This window comes from Phalaenopsis equestris, unplaced genomic scaffold, assembly GCF_001263595.1.
Source record: "Phalaenopsis equestris unplaced genomic scaffold, ASM126359v1 Scaffold000002, whole genome shotgun sequence".
Lineage (NCBI taxonomy): Eukaryota > Viridiplantae > Streptophyta > Magnoliopsida > Asparagales > Orchidaceae > Phalaenopsis > Phalaenopsis equestris.
Window position 1 is genome coordinate 40,042,151 of NW_018164444.1, and position 9,415 is coordinate 40,051,565.

Here is a 9,415-nt window from a genome sequence, read left to right on the forward strand (position 1 = left end):
TATATATATATAAGTAAAATAAAAGGTAAAATTGATCACAAAAAGAGTTATAGGGTACTTTGACATGCTTTTATTTTTTAGTATTTGTCATAACATGTGAACTTAAGGTTAGAAGACCACAATTACAACTTCTTTTATGTAATTTCTACACTTTTCTAATATTTGGAGGGTAGCCCTTTCCTATTGTATTCTACTGTATGTATTGTTATATCATGGGGGTTGGCATAGTTATTCTTGGTATAGATAAAGCCAAATAATTGAAAGCATGAAATATAATATATTTCTATTTTTTTCTAACTATTATAATAAAATATTATTAAATTATTCCAAGGCTACTAACTTCCCTCTTGCCTTGCATGTTCCTTAGGTGGGGCCCCATATGACAATTACATAATTAAACATAATAAATAATCCTCAAGCACATGAAGTTATGTTGGTAGCAAGTAGAGTACATTCAATATACACATAGTATTATTATTATTATTATTATTATTATTATTATTATTATTAATTATACATTTATTATAAGCTTTAAAGAGCCATATTAGTCTATGAGTTTATGTTTACAAACTTTCATATATATAAGTTGCAATAATCGTTGTTTTTGTAATTTTGAGTATTAATATGAAGTTAATTATGATTTGAAGCACAAAATAGTATAAATTATAGTAGGAATATATATAGCTTAACTATTAATTACATAATACATTAAATATTTGTTCTTCTTATTCAAATTAGTATAAGAAAAACTATTTAAGAGTGCTAAGAAATAAATTTAAGAGTCATTCATTTATGTCATAAAACACTTAATAAGGTTGAAATTAAATGAATATATGCATATAAACTATTAACTTCAAAAATTTGATAGTTACATCAGGAGGGGTACCTAAATTTTGTTAAAGCCCAAAATTGAAAATTTCTTATTCTTAATTTTATTATTATTTTTTTTATATTTATCTTAATTTAATATTTCTATTTACCGTTCAATAAATTATTTAGCCCATTACTTGAAAAAAAAATGTGCATTTACATACATATCACACACCATTCTTATAAATTTACACACCCCCACACGCAAACACACACACACACACACACACACACACACATATATATATAAATATAAGAATGGTTAGAGGCTATTATACAAGACTCCAATCACCCTTAATGTGTCTAACAGTTCGAGTACCACCACCTTAAAGCTAACTGTGCCAGAGGGAAATCGAACCCACGACCTGAGGGGTCTTATACCTTGGATGCCAACCAACATGCCAATGTACGTGGCACACACACACACAGACACGCGCTTATATATATATATAACACTCAAATCTTTCATATTACAATAAAAAATACCACAATCACTATATTTTAAAAAATGAAATACAAATTTTCATGCTAATGAAAATATCAAAGTGTTAGATATATAAATACATAGGAATTGTGTGACATATTTGTATGGAAATGGAGAGCATACCATGTGGGTTACATGTGAGTGTCAATTTACATTAAATGTTCCATCTATTTTCCCATTAAAATCTGTGATAGAGAACCCCAACAAGGCAACAACAGACATGTGAGAAATCATTGAGAGATGTATGTTTTCTTTCTTTCTTTCTAAGCTATATATATTTATCATCATAAATTATTATTATTATTATCATTATTTGATTGAACATTTTAATTGAGTCAAATTTGTGCTGGAATTCATATGAATATAGAGTTCTGGACACATTTATTAGGCCTATAAATGATTATATAATTTAAAATTTTAATATATGAACACTCAATTTGCATGTAATTACATATATAACACCTAAACTTCAATTTTTACATAAATACCACCTTACGTATACATGAAAAGGTGTATTTCAAGTTTAGCAGTTAATATAGTGGTATTTTTTTTACGAGAGATGAAAGATTTTGATGGTATTAATGTAAGAAAATCGAAATTAGGTGTTAGATATGTAAATACAAAATCGAAATTAATGTAACAATGACGCCACCAGGGACTATTTAGTTGGGTGGGGCCGGGCCACCCAATCAATAATTTACATGTGGGCAAATCAAATTACATGGCTGACCCATCTGCCAAAATTTAAGTTGACATTATCAAAAGGGCATTCCGGTATTTTCATGCGTACCATACAATTCTTATGTCTACACCTCTAACATTTGAAATTTCATGTGTATTTCTAATAAAATAAAAAATTTCAAGCATCATTTTATGACACTAGTGCTATAAAAGATAAATATATAGGTTTAGGTATTAGATATGTAAATATATAAGAATTGTGTGGTATGCTTTTTTACTTTGTCCATTCCATATAATATTTGTCATTTTTTAAGGATTCGTAAATTGGTGGTAGGAGAAAATTATTTGTCTTTTCGTTTGAGCCTCCTATTTAACGATTTATTGCTTGAAATCTCTCTTAAAAAGTGTATTAATTGTGTGTCTGAAGATTCGTGGCAATAGTATGATAATTTAACGTCTTAGCATTGCATGAAGGTTCAGTACACATGTAGATAAAAGAATAGCAGGAGGAGGAGACATCAAAAGTTTTTACATGAAAAGAACTCTGGAGAGTCAAAAAATCATGAGGCCCAGCCCAACCAAGTATTCCACTAAGATTATTAGTACGTAAGTCCACTCTTCTACTGAATTAGAGGATATGGAATTACGATGTAGATAATTGCAGATGTGCAATAGTTATCTAGGTTTAATAATCGTGATTGGGCTACAACAATTATAGTTCTTAGTAATAATAGTAATTGTGGGCTATAAAGTCGTAGTTGATTGCTATATATAAAGATAATAGTTTGTCATAATGACAAGAGTCAGCGACTAAGATAGAGTTAGTTGGCCACAGAGGCTATAGTTGGAAGTTGTAGTAGCATTTAGCCACATAAGTCGTAGTTGGTCACAAAGACCATAGTTTGAGATTGCAGTAACAGTTGGCTAGATATACAGTAGTTGGTCACATAGGTCGTAGTTAGTAGCTGTAGTAGCGTCAGTTGGCTAGAGAGGTCGTCATACTTAATAGTTGTAAGTGTTTTCGTTGACCATAGAAGCCACAGTGGAAGACCACAATAATAGCAGTTTATTGTCCTCACTTTTGTGAGGACTCACCCCACACTTTGCCCATGACTTTAGATCAGGGTTATGACTTTTGGGATCCCATTAGGGCAAGTCCAAGCCCTCTAACCCTATGGTTGGGGTGGTTTAGGGTTTTGACCATGTGAGGACCCTAAATTGACCTTCATGGACAAGACGGGCCCTCAGTCACCCAAGCCAACCCAAAACCTCAAGAACCTCTCCATAAACCCTAGAAACCACCATGGCTACCAGAATTATAGTGGGGGATGGATCCACCCAAGTTGATCTCAAGTCTCACCAGGGGTCTCTCTAACCCCACTAAACCCTAAAAATCATACTTAAACCTTAATGTGCTCTTTTGAACCTAAGATTTCATGGCACCTTGGGATGGTCAAAATCAATTGGGTCTACCCTAATTTTGAACAAATTTGAACCAATTGAATGCACCAGGGATCTCTTTAACCTCATTAAACCCTAAAAATCAGACCTAAATCCTAACTTGCCCCTTTAACTTCAAATTTTAGTGGTACCCTTGGATGGTCAAAACAATTAGGCCTAACCATAATCTGGACAAAAAAAAAACTAATTGCCCATCTTACCCTCCAATTGGACCTCACATCATATGGTTATGACAAATATTATATGATGAAGCCCCTCTGGTCAACCCTATGTCGATATGGTCAACACTATGACCATGTGGTCCACATTTCCATATGGTCAGCACCATGACTATGTGGTCAACTTTGTGATCATATGAGTCCATATGATCAACTCTATAGTCATGTGGTCAACACAACCCCTATGAGGTCAATCTCCATACATTTTTTAATATTAATTATTAATTAATTAAAAATAATGTCATGATGGGCCTAGCTCAAGACCAACCCTAAAAATATCTCAACCCAAGTCATGACCTAAATCCTACTCCTAATAGGTCATCTATGACTCTCGGACCACTCACCATGACATGGTCAACCCATTAAAAAATTTTAAACCTAAAATAGCCCTTTTAAAAGTTAACATGGTGGGCTCATCATGTGAGGAGGCACATGGCATTTATCTTAATCCCCCTTAAACCAAGCTTTGATGGTCAAGCTAGATCATATCTATCTTGTATTATCTACCTCACCATCCCTCAAATGATCTTAGAACCCTCTCCAATCTCCTCTTCACCATGCCCACCTTCATGATGAGCACACAATAATCCTAGTTTCGGGACAATCTAACAGCCTAGTTAAAAAGATAGATGACAAATATCTGTCAAAAATCAATTATGAATATAAAAAGACACCAAAAATTCTGTAAATCCTCTATTGAAATGGAAACCATAATAAGGCACCATAAAAACTTGTAACTTTTCTATTGAAGTGGAGACCATAAAAAAATAATAATAACATGTAACTCACCCATTAAAATAGGGGAAAACATGTGAATTTAAACTCAGTCCCTTGTTCTTCTATAAAAAAAGAATTCATATCATGTATGACGTGATCTCGCTCTCCCATTCTCTTCGAATTCATATATTATATATATATAATGGGTCAAAGAGCCCGTGTTTGCCCCTGTGAGGCAAGCCTATCATAAATTTGGATTTAACATCATAAAAGATGGATGAGCGTGGAGCATGCTACCATCAATAAGGGAAGCGACACCAATGAGGAAAGATACATCTCAAAGACATTCGTAATAAGAATTTTGTTAAGGAGTTCATACAACAACAGATCTGAAGTCGGAAACTCCGTTTCCGTCACCTTCCTAGTGGCTTTGGCTAGGAGGCAAGTACCACAAAATGGATGGCTGGCTCCTAACGGTCAAAACAAGTTGACCGATTGTACCGCTCGGTTAATTCTAAGTGGCTGACACTGTATCCAATAAATTAATAGAGTTTTACTTCACAACTTATCTTGTGCTATGACAAATTTCTCTAACATTATCCCATCTTCAACTGATACTTGGTGAACTCGGTTCTTAGTAAGCGAACAAGAAGTTAATAACAAAAGACTCTTCTACGATATAAACAAACAAAAGAGTCCCCTTCGAGGAGAGCAAAAAAAAAAAGATTCCCCTCTGGGGATGGCAAACAAATGACTCCCCTTCGAGGTTGGAAAATAAATGACTCTCCTCCTGAGCGAGCAAACAAGTGACTCCCCTTTGAGGGTGAGCAAATTAAAAGTTTTGGGATGAGCGAGCAACCGAGGATCCAACCTAGAAAATGGGATGGGTGAAGAATAAGACTCGAGTTAGATGATATCATGACTGGTTGTTTCTCTAGGAATTGGGTTGTCAGTTAATGCAGGAATCCAAATCAATGCAAGTGAATACCTCGACACAACACTGAACAAAAAGTTCATTAAAAAAAATACTTCAAAGCCAGTGAGATATCACAAAAGATGTCAGAACAGAGCGCAGAGAGCACCTAAACAGGGAGTATCATTAGAGATTCATGTAATCATGTTTCTTTCTTTAAAAAATTTTATGCCCTTATCACATCTGTTGCTATCAAGGGACAAGAAAATCAGAGAACTTAATATGTAAACCCAAAAACGGTTTGCACAAATCTAGAGACAATCTAACGGTTCAGATAAAAAGATTGATGATGAAAAGTGCAAAAATTTGATTATGAATATAAAAAGTCACCATAAATATCTATAACAGTTCTCTTAAAGTGAGGAATATAAAAAAGACATCATAAGGACACGCAACTCCTCTATTAAAGCGGGGACTATAAAAAGATAATAATAACATGTAACGCTCCCATTAAAGTAGGGGTAAGCATGTAATTATAGACTTGATCCCTCTATCTTCTATATATAGCGAAATCATATCATGTAAGAAGTGACCTCTCTCAGCTACATTTCTCTTGTAATTCCTATATTCTATATATAAAATAGGTCAAGGAGCCCCAGTATACCCCAGTTCGCCTTTACGAGCAAGTCTTTGTGTATTCTTTTTCTCCCTCAAAGTCTCTACCTTTCTGATCTTTGGGCATGACTCACATAACAAATTTGAATTCGACAGTAGCATATATGTAGAAATTAAAATTTATGTTTTAGATATGTAAATACATTTCATTATGTGATACGCATGTAAAACTTACTAAATAAATATATGTGGCACTGCATTTTCACGTGAATGGGAATAATAATTTTCTCATATGACCTCTTCAAAAAATATCATAAAAATTTTAATATTTATTCCTCTTATGCCCTAACTATTTAAAATGACTTTGTGGCACATGAGGACATAATTATAGGTAGACCTCTAGCATTATGCCAAGCACTAGTGTTATTAACAACCTAACCTCGAGCTTATTACTCTAATTAATGATTAGTGTATAACTAATTAAGACATTATCTTGAACCAAGCAAAATTTGCTCAATTCAATGTTTTGTTTGAGTTGAGCTTGGCCTATTATAAGTTGATTAGTTTATTTAGCTAAAATGTACAATATGATGCTTTAATTTTATTTTTCTTTTAAATTTAATCTTATAATGGCCTATTATAAGTTGATTAGTTTATTTAGCTAAAATCTACAATATGATGCTTTAATTGTATTTTTCTTTTAAATTTAATTTTATAATCTAATCTTATAATGCATTAATTTGATTTTAATAAAAAAAATAAAAAGTGATGTGTGAGACTAAAGAAACATATAGTACAATTAAACTTATTTTAATACAAAATACATCATGATATCTTTTAAAAAAAAATTCCCACATTGTTCAAAAATAAATCATGTAAAATAAATATAATAAAAAATAAATTAATATTAAAATTTTTAAAATTATTCAGGCAATTTACATACATATTACACACTACTTATGCATTTATATATCTATCAGTACGTACCTAAACATTCAAATTTACATCCATACCGCCTTAATCTATAACATCACATTAAAAATACTATCATCATTACTATTTTTTTAAAAAATATTATTTATATATATATATATATATATATAAAAGTTTATGCCGCCAAAATATTAAACATGTAAATACATAAAAATTGTGACTTTTATAATTGTAATTTTTTAAAAAAATTTGGTAAAAATAATTTGATAAGTGTATTTACATATTTTTTTAATGAAAATGTGTTATTTGGCTATGAAATTATTTAAAATTAATGCAAAAGAAGTTTGGTTGATTGAGGCCAAACACCTCTAATAAGCCTTTTTCTGCCTATTTATAGGACTTGGTGAGGAATTGTCAAAAAGTGGAATGTACCATCGAATCAATACATCGACAAAGCCCGATTTTCTCGTGGATTTGGTTCCCATTGATTATGATAGAAAATATCATAAATATATTAATAGTTATATCTTTGATTGATTTCAATAGTTAAGATGGATATTATAAGCCATATATGATAATATGTATTTGCCTAATTCCTTACATATTTTTTTGAGATATATGACTCGGAGAGTTGCAATTGAGTCAAGCTGATTCGTGAGCTGGCGCGGGCTCAGCTCGATAAATGGCTCAAGCCAACCCCCGACTCGACTAGTTAGCTCGTGAGCCGGTTCGTTTAAAAAATAATTGATTTAAAACACACTCAAAATATATTGAAATTCAATTTTTTGTCTTTAAATTATTGTAAAGGTGTAAAAATAATATTTTGTATTTAGCATCAAGTGATTTACTATTATTTATCATTAAATTGCTCGTTCTATTTTTCATTTTAATATAACAATAATTTGAATTAATCTTTTTTTTTTCATAATAATTAAACGGCTCGTGTGTTGGTTAAAACTCGTAGAGTTAAGCTTGAGCTCTAACTAGACTCGACATGACTTGTAATGTGATTATAGAAACAAAGAAAATATACGTAAATAACACTCAATTCTCCTATATTTATATATCTAACCCCTAAACTTCTATTTTTATATACTTTAGCAATTACTCTAAAACTTATGTAAAATTTTAAAATTAACTGAAGCCAAAAATTAAATATATTCAATGAATGATAGTCTTAGGGCAATTTCAATCAAAATTAAATTAAGGGTCTGTTTGGGGCAGCTGTAGCTTATCCAGCTTATGCTAATAAGCAGTTTATCCTGATAATCTGCTGATGGTTAGCTGATTCTGAAACGAGAAATCTAGATTTGATGAATTTGCCGAAGCGGAATCTATTAATTTTTTTTTATTTTAATAAAATGTATGAATTTATGATTGATGAGTGACCCATCTGTAATTGTCAGCCAATCACTTCATCACAAGAAAAACGAGGCATAACGAGACGAAGTTGAAAAAGAATAATTTCAAAAAATTACGAAAACAATTGTTTTAAACCAGAATGCAAAACATTATTTTAATTTCCCCTAAAAAAAACTTGATTTCAATTTCACTTTCAATAAAGTTTTGAATTATGAAAGGTGGTGTGGTGTTCTTCCTAATGATGACTTGCTTGTCCACAATTGGTCGGGAAAAATCAAAACCAATTTTAAGAATAATGTCCTTGACAACTTTTGCACGTATATTTGTGGCAGTAGAATGATGTATTAACGTTTCAGTGTTTTACGAAAGATCCAGTGTATACACAAATGAAGATAAATTGACAAGAAGACAGGAGAAGTTTTTACATAGTAAAATATGAAAGGATGAAAACCAGGTGGTTTTGTCGAATTGAAATGATTTTATTACGTTGATATACGATACAAGACTTTAACGATTCTTGAATAGGCGAAAGCGATGTTACACAAGTGGTATGAGACTTTCATAAAGGAAGTAGCACAAAATGTTGAGGAAGTTGTGGCGACCCGGCTGCTATAAGGAAAAGTCAATGGTAGAGGCCGTGTGCATGAAAATTTGATTTTAGTGTACTCGATAGCGGCCACCTGACGGCGATGACAACAACAGAGTAGTGGTGGTCCGGTGACAATGTCTGGACTATGGTGGTTGGACACGATGAACCAGTAGTGGCGGAAGGAAAATAGTGTTTGTCCGACAGCAGCGACGGTGGTCTGGTGTTGGCGACAAATTGACGTCAGTGGACGTGCAGCAGTGGTCCGATGATGGTGGTGGTGGGGCTCGATGGCAGTGGCAGGGTAGCGGTGGTTCGACTATGGTCGGGCAGTGATGAATCAGTGGTTGGCGGCGACCGAACAATGGTGGTGGCTCGAAGATTGTGTTTGGGCAACAATGGTCAGACGATAGTGGAGACTGCCAGTCGACAACGGAGACTACCAGTCGAAGATTGTGTTTGGGCAACAATGGTCAGACGACAGTGGAGACTGCCAGTCGACAACGGAGACTACCACACGTCAGAGACAAAGTTGGAGACATGCATTATTGTGACGGTGACTGCTTGACAGCCTC